Here is an 8,877-nt window from a genome sequence, read left to right on the forward strand (position 1 = left end):
GCTGAGACATAAGAGGTCTGTCCCCACTAATGATGGACAGAGCAATGTCCATGGGAATGGCTGTAGCTGGGGTACAAGCTGGGGCAATAGGAAGCAATGTTACAAGTTCTTTTCCCTGTAGTTTAGGCTTCTCAATGAAATCATAAGGCAGATGACCAGATTAGAAACAGGATAGGGCTGGGAACAGTAAGAGGTCTGCAAAGAAAGAGTGCCAGGTGTCTCTCCATCCCAGCAGGTATAGACACAGCAGAGAGGAGGGTTATAATGATGCATGCTTTTCCCCGTGCCTTTACTTTTGCCCAGGTGCATCCTCTCAGAATGTCCTGCTTTTATTATTCACTTATTCTTCAATTTCAGGCTGAACCGATGCTTAAGCCTATCAGCATTGGTTAATTACTTCCTCCATGGAGTGATGAAATACTTTGTGTATCTGTTATCATAGTAACCACGTTGCAACAATTTGCTTCCCCTCTCCCCTACTGGTCTTTCCTTTGCCTGTCAATTTGGCATTCTCCATTTTCAGCATGGTGGGAGGCCCCTGCTTGGCCTACATTGGCTGTCCACTGTATCAAATTGAATCCCATGGAGAGAGCCTAAAGTGTTGGTTGATAGAAGAATTGGAAACTACAAAAAATGTGGTGACATCGAGGACCAGACTTGGCTGCTCTACCAGTTGAGGCAACCTTTGCCTGAGGGTGGGTACTTTAGTGGAGTGAAATATACCCTGAGTCTGAATTGATTTAAAAAAAATGCTTACTACTGTGGAGTTCTCTTGAAGATAAAAAGAATACATCCATCTGGAAGCATTTCATGATTGAGAATATACTACATAATACAAGATATTGTTTTTATAAATCTCTGTTATTAGATGATAACAATGTGAGGAAATTGTACATCTGCAGGAGCATGGACAGTGTAACAAAGGCTGAGTGAGGATGGATTAAAGATAAAAAGACTACAGCTAGATATTTTTCTTTTGGCTTCGTTACTCTTAGAAGTTTCAGTGGAAGATTTTTATCATGAGTTCTTTCCTGTTCCAAGGCCTCTTATTGTTTCTGAGCCAAGAGTTATGATGCGACCTACTTTTTAAGCCATGTGATGTTGTAGATTTAAAGAATTGTCAGTTCTGCAGGAGGTAAGGGATGATGAGCTGCTGACCTGACTACAGAAGCCAGGGACCGTTGCTGATGTTATCACGCTTATGTTGTTAATTGTATGTATCAAGGAGGTCAACCTGATATAACATTCCAATATTCAGGAGACTTAACACAGTGGAGACATCAACAATTCTGTGACAACAAAGAGTTAGACCTTGATGTTGGCAGGAAGTTGCTTTTTAAAAATAGTTTTGCTAATTCTTGGTGTTAACTGCTCATATCTATCTCAGTTATCTTTTAACTTTTAAGGTTTTTTTTTTTTTTTTAAAGACAAGACCATACTGTCTTCTCTCCAACTACTCATTCCCTGGATACCACTCATCATTTTGGAGTTAGATAGACTCTGTTACCTACTCTTCCTCAATTACTGGAAACTTCAACTGCCTGGTGCAGCTTAGTTTCCAAGTTAGCCAGCTTTGGGTTCCCACAATTTTAACCTCCAGGTTCTTTGAGTGACCTTCTGTGGCTGCACTCAATGCTTCATTACCATTCAGACAAAGAGGTACAACTCTAGAATGTGATACATCACACCCTATTCTCTCAAAGGAACTCAGGCAGCTCACTGTCTCTCTTATTCCTCAGCTTCTCTCATACTTAGTGGTGGTCCCTAGCACCACCACTCAGGTTTCTTCTGGATCACTACTCTCTTCCCCAACAGCTCCCACTCTCACCTTTCATCATTGATTTGAGTTTCTCTCATACTTTTTCCCTTGTGGCTCCCTTCACCTTTGCCATTCTAGTCTAGACCTCAGGACACATCACTCTTTGTCATGTGATGAATCTACTTATAGACCTTAACCTCACCATCAGCCTTCTCCTTAGTCCTTCTGGGTTCATTGAGCTAAGGAGTAAATAACCATTGCATTGCAGACCACTGAGAGCTTTAAACTTCTTAAGATTCTTAAATATCCCTGCTTATCTACTGTTTTCCCCTCACAATAGCTCCTTCTTAAAAAATATACTCTACCAGTTTCCTCAACCCATGTTCACCTGAAAAATGACTTACATTAGATATAGAACTTAAATGATAGATAAGTTTAAATTCTCACCCAGTCACTAATGGACACATCCTTCAACGCCCTCCAACTCTTTCACCTTATTTAAGAGAGAGGTCTTCCTTCTCCCACTGAAGACATGCATTCAACCATCATTGTGGCTTAGTACATGCCAATAAGCATTGTGCTACATACTAAGTGTATAAAAGATAGAAAAGAAATTAAAATACAGTAGGTGAAATGTACCTATGAATGAATTATAAAAATTGTGGCTATGGAAATATGAATAGGGTATTAAATGCTGTGGCACTAAATGCTGCCTGATTCAACCTGCACCGAGAGGAGGAAGTGAAGTGCCATATCATGAGGGCCATACTGACTGGGATATTGCTTGACTCAATATTTAAACAAGGATTAACCATTAACTAGGGAAGGTTGAGGTTAAGGAAGGAAACAGGAAAGCCAAAAATTGGAAAGAGAAAGAAAAGGAAGAGGGAGGGTAGAATAAAAATATGAAGTTTGATGCATCTCACAAATAACTTCACATTAAACAGTCTCCTCAGTGGTTTTTTTTTTTTTATTTAGTCTTCTCGTTTTTTTTTTGTTGTTGTTGTTGTTGTTGTTTTTTAATTTCATCTAGTATATAACATCATTATCTATTTGGTCGCTAGAAGTTCTGATTATTCCCTCTTGTTTCCTTGCCAACTCCTTCACTTGTAATTGCCTACTGTTGATTCTACTGTATCAGCATTTCCTAGGCATCTCTTCTTTCTCTATCTCTGCCCAGGGTTGGTCCAATAGGCTCACAATTGACCCCACCCTTGCACTTTTTCTATAACAATCATTCTAACCTGTACAACTGATCCCATCCCTGCCCAGCCCCAAACTGGCTGTTCCAGCACAGCAATAAAGACTTTCCTCATACAACCTCTACCCTTCCTGTTATAGTTCTCACTCCCTGGCCATCACGGTGTCTCTGGACTCTAGGACATTTTATCAGTACTTTCTCTGGCATAACTTTTTATTTCAAGTCTATGAATCTCTCCCCTCATAGGAACAAGAACATTCATGTCACTTTTTTTAAAGGCAATCTCACTACATTATTCTGACTGGCCTGAAACTCTCCATATAGATCAGGCTGTCCTCAGTTTCCTAGAGATCCAGTGCCTCTGCCTACCATGTGCTGGGATTCAAGTCATGATCTAGTGTGTCTGGTTCTTATGCCTTATGTTTTAATATACACATTATTTTTTATGATAAACAGTTTAATAAAATCATACAACATGCAGAGTATGTAAGTGCTTATAGTAAAAAAGCATATAAATTCTATGATAAAAATTAGTGAACAATTTAAAGTAGGGTGCATCTTAATACTGATACAACAGCAATATTAGCTTTATACATGTTAAGATTTCTACTTTTTTGAAGCAGGTTCTTACCAAGTTGCCCAGGCTTCCCTCACCTCAGTTTTCCAAGTAGCTGGGACTACTAGCAGAAGCTGCCATACCCAGCCTAGAATTTTTAAATTTATTTATTTTATTTATTTATTTTAACGAGCCTTGTATGCCATAAGAATGATCAAATGTACAGTAAATAGTGGTTTATTACTATTGTAAACATTACAACTGCCCACAAATGACATTCTATTACAAACCCTTACTTTATTTTCAGTGATCATATCCCTTATTTCTACATAATTTCAAACTAGCTAGCATGTTTTCAAAGGAGCTCTGCTGGATTTGTTGGTGCTTACCTTAATCTTACCATGTAATAAGTGGAGGAATAAAGATGCAAAGTTCAAGGCCGTCCATGGCTAAATCGTTCCTGGACAGAATAGGATACATGAAAACCTGTCTCAAACCACAAACAAAGAAAGAACCTTCTAGCTGGTTCTTAGATGTACCTCTTCTATATATCTATATTATAAACATACATATGGATCTCATAAACAGACCTGCCTCTTAGGTGCTAAAATCTGTTCCCAGGGCTACTTTCCAGTCTGATGACTTTCCAACACCATGATTTGCATCTCAAAGTAATATCATTCAATAGAAATAGTGGGATTTCTGGAAATACAACTCTATGTTAGGATTTCTTTCCTACCATTGTGCAATAACAGCATCAGAGATGTTCCTGGAGCTGGGCGCATGGCTTGGTGCACTTGCAAGAAGCACTTGCCCAGCATGTTCAAAGTACCGATACTCCTCTGAACTGAAAAAGAAAGATAGCTATTTCTGCACCTTGAGTGACACTCACTTTAATGGAAATGACCCTTCTACTCCCCTTAGAACATATGGGATGGGATCCTGGCTGAAGCTACATAGTGTTCAGTGTCACAAAGACATGTAGCAAACCATGGGATCCCAGAAATAAATTGCAATTTTTCAGGAATAGACAAATGAGGTATCTAGGTAAAATATAAGGTTCTCAGTTAAATGTGAATTTCAGAGAATAAGACATGTATATACATAGGTATGATGAGTGATCAATTAGTTTTGCTGTCACTGTGATAAAATAGCTGAGAAAAGGGAGGGTTCCTTTGGCTTATAGTTCTACCACACATCCATTGTGGAAGGGAAGGGATCAAAGGAGCAGGAGCTTAAAGGGTCACATTGCACCCACAGCTTAGGGGGCTCTGTCCCTAAGGGTAGATTATCCCATCTCAATTAACCCAATCAAGACGGAAAGCCATCCTCCAGGTAATTATAGATAAGATGAAGTATATAACTGATATTAACCATCACATGAATGAGTATGTGTAAGTGTATGTTTGTGTGTTAGTACTGGTGCTTGAACCCAGGGCCGTGAATATTTGAGAGAAACACTATGTTCTTGAACTCCCTGCAAAGAATTAAATATAGTTTTTAAATGTAAGTGTACCTCATTCAATATTAAGGAGATATTTCTACTAGTTTAGCACATTCATGACCTTGAGTTCTATCTGTAACACTCAAATATTAGGGCGGATTTATTCTTAAGTTTATTTATGGTTTATCTGAAATTCAAATTTAATGGAGTACCTTATATTCTTATTTGCTAAGTCTGACAGCTCTAGACTAGCAAGGATGGTATCCACTGGGAGATACATGACTGCCAGCGAATACACAGGGTGGTAAGGAGCAAAGCGGGAACCAGGCTTCATGATAAAGCTGCCACAGGCCACAGAGGATCCTTGGCAAGGCATTCTGGAAAATAGAGGCTGAAATCATGAAGATTGTATTTGACTGCTGGAACATGGACAGAAGATAAAATAGTAAGGACTAAAGGCTGAAGGTAGAGTTCAGGGTATATGTACTTAGCATGTGTGAGGCCCTGGGTTCAGCCCCAAAGAGATGAAGCAGTGGGAAGAGGAGGAGGAAGAAGAAGAGGAAGAAGAGAAGGAGGAAGAAAAAGAAGAAGAAAGAAGAAAGAAAGAAGAAGAAAGACTCAGACTATGTTCATAGTGTCATAACTTCCTGTTGTGGATAGCCCTGGGGCCAATTGTAATTGATGTTAATTCTGTTTTCCCGTGAGGGGTTTCCAAGAAGGAATGAGTCAGCACTCAGATGATTTCCTGTAAACCTGCTTCCCACCTTAATTTATAAATAAATGCTAGAGCTGGGCAGAGAAAGAAGGGAAGGTGGAGCTGAAGGTTTTGGAAGAGAAGGAGAGAAAGTGAGGATCACAGAGGAGGAGGAAGAAGGGAAGTGGAATAGAAGCACCTGGCCTGGAGAAGCCGCAAGTTCTAAGGGGTCTCTTCTACGGGGAAGATGGTAGTGTAGTGGTAGATCTGCCCAATCTAGGCATATAGCATGCATTCATATTAATTGAGTTGTGTTTTCATTGCCCAGGCTTATTTGGGTTGGATATTTACTACAACAACTTCCTTTATATAACAAATTATTTATACTGTTAGCATTTCCTAACATATTTATTAATTTTGTGTGTTGGAGGGGCATATATCATAGTTGTTTTCTTCCCTGCATTTGGGTCCTGGGCATTGAACTTGAGTCACTAGGCTTGGTGGCAAGTGTCTTTATCTTTTGAACCATATTGCCAGCCCCTATGGAATTAAATTTGAACAGTCACTCTAACCTAAATTGGGTAATTCCAGGAATAAACATTAGTTTGCAGACTGCATTTTCTCATCTGGTCCCCTTACCATCGTGAACACCAGAAAATATCTAAATGCCTTTATGTCACAGTATGTGTAGGCAGGCTCCAGACATACTCACTCTGAGTCTTTAAGAAGAATTATACTCATAAACATATTTTCGTACATTAACATTTGGGAGGTTGGTCTGTCATTGTATGTTTCACACCAGGAAGTCAGTTCGAGTTGTTCTCAGTTTTGTTCATCAAAGCTGCTTGTAGAAAGTGGCAGAGATTGGGGCTTTGAGGATGAGCCAGCTGTAATTTCCTCCTTAAGGCCTGAGTCATGGTTGGAGTGAGCCCAGTTCCTGTTTCCATGTTTTCTTTATTGTTAAAAGAGGCCCCTTTCTAACTGGACTTTTCTCAGCAGTTTCAGGAGATTGATTTGGCTTTTACCAGGAGTAATTAAGACATTTTTAATTCGAGTTGCTGACACCCTGGAGTTAGGTTTCAGGGTAATACACTGCAGATCAGAGACAGTAACTAGTGAAGTCCGTTCCTCTGGTGGTGATGGTACAAGTATCTTTCTTTCGTCAATACTCTGTGTCTTTTTTAGTTTCACAGTGAGCCGATCTTTAACTGTTATATGCATGGGTCCATCTTTCTTTAATGGATCAACCTGAAGTGCTTTAGTGGTACCAGATTTTCTGAGCAGCAAAGGTGCTAAGAGTGGTGGAGGTGGAGGAAGGGGGAAGGAGGAGAAGACTGCGGTGGAGTGGGAGGGTGACTGGCTGGCTGTGTGGGAGGAAGTATGGTTGTTGGAGCACAGGCAGGCAAAGTTATAAGTTTATCACTCAGGCAACACGTGTGGCAACAACTTGAACAAGATGAGTTTTCTGAGATGCTCTTTGGGTTTTCTTGAAGATTGCACAATTCACTTTTCAAAACACACAGTTGTTGTTTTAGACTGTGAAGTTCTCTGTGGTAGACTCTATCTTTCAATACTTCTAAACTCTGGGCTACACAGGTCTGACTGCATCTGTATATGCACCATGCTCTATTTGTCCAAAGGTTTATTGCGTCTTTGATGTTAGGAAAGCTAAAGTTCCAAGACGATCATAGTCAGTTTCTGCTTTGGAGAATAACCACTCTTTCTAGTATGGGTGGTGAAGGAGGAGGGGTCAGTAACGTAGGGAGGACCTAAGGGGCTACTTTCTTCTTAACACTCATTTGGTTTTGGCTTTTAGCTTTCTTCTTCACTGTTTGAACTTGGGCATGATTTTAGTCTAAGAGCCTGGGGATTAGACGAAGTTCAGACCTAAGCCTCTTCCACACCATAAAGAAAACCTAATATACACATTTTGAATGTAGCCTGAGGCAACCATCTGATGGTTAACCCATCTTTGTTCTTTCCCAAAGGATGAGCATGATAAGCCTTCTCAACCCGGCCTTCTAGCTTTTAGTTTCTAGAGGATGGTGACACTAATGACCTTCAATAAATTAATCCCATTTTAATCTCATATCAAGAGTCTTAAGTCAGCCTAAGTGTCCTGATGCAAGTTATATTTCCCCCTGCAGCTTTAAATACACATTTATGTCATCTCTTAGACTAAAATTATGCCCAAGTTCAAACAGTGAAGAAGAAAGCCCAGGACTCCCCCTCTACCTCTCATTGCCATTACCTCATCTATCATTCTTCAGAAAGCCTCTCTAGTCACACAGTGCAGTGCAGAGTTACAGCCAGTCACACCCTGTCTGTGCCCTAATACAAAACTTTTACCTTCTCTTCATCTATAACTCTTATGGTTTTATGACCACCCCCCCCCTCTATGGGGCCCAACCTTTCTGCAGAACAGGGGTTGTTCATTCTCCTAATTTCTAGACTTTTGCCTGGGTTTCTGGAAAGCAGGTACTCCATTAACGCATGTCACTAAATGTAGAAGGAACGGGATGGGAAAGAGGAAAGGCTTCGGACAAAAGCCCAGATGCTTTGAGTTTATTTAGCCTAGGGCAAAATTCCAGTCATGCACTAAAGTCAGGTCATTCTAGTCTATCCTAGGAGCCATCATTGTGTTCTCTAAAGCTGGAATCTGAAAGCATACAGTCTTACAGAAACCTGAACAGTAGTTTAATTTACTAAGGGATCCGACCTTGAAATAGTTTAAAAAAAAAAAGTTTCTTGGGAGATTGTGAGGCAGTTCTGGCACTCTGAGTTCTTGCACAAGCAAACTAAAATCCAGCTCAGGATAAAAGGTCGTAATCCAGGAAAGCAAACATTAAGTGTGACCAATCAGAAGCAGTCAGCAGAGATCAGTTAGAAAACCAGACTTTCCACTGAGTGATTCAAACAGGGAAGGCCACTGCTCTATTCTCAAGGATCCAGCATTCCCTTTGCCTCACTTCCACATTCCCAGTGTCCTCCCCATCTGCCCTTTTGCAGATCCCTAAAGCACTTCTGGTTTGGAGCTACTCACAGTGGTCTGGGAGAACCAGTGAAAGCCCACAGAAACCTTGAAGGTCAAAGCACTGACCTGTGTGGAAAAAGAAGACATGGAAGGGCAAAGAATAACAAAGAGACTTGATTGAATTTCAATTATAGCACAGGAGTTTCAAAGGAATCCTACCATGTTGTTCATGTGCCTCCCACATGTGTC

The 8,877-nt window shown here is 40.3% G+C and overlaps 1 pseudogene; it reads right to left on the minus strand.

Annotated features, from left to right (window-relative positions):
• Positions 1-6,476: 6,476 nt before the first annotated feature.
• LOC110306420 (proline-rich protein 11 pseudogene) lies at positions 6,477-7,500 on the minus strand (annotated as a pseudogene).
• Positions 7,501-8,877: the final 1,377 nt, after the last annotated feature.

This window comes from Mus caroli, unplaced genomic scaffold, assembly GCF_978045245.1.
Source record: "Mus caroli unplaced genomic scaffold, Mus_caroli_1 scaffold_14, whole genome shotgun sequence".
NCBI lineage: Eukaryota > Metazoa > Chordata > Mammalia > Rodentia > Muridae > Mus > Mus caroli.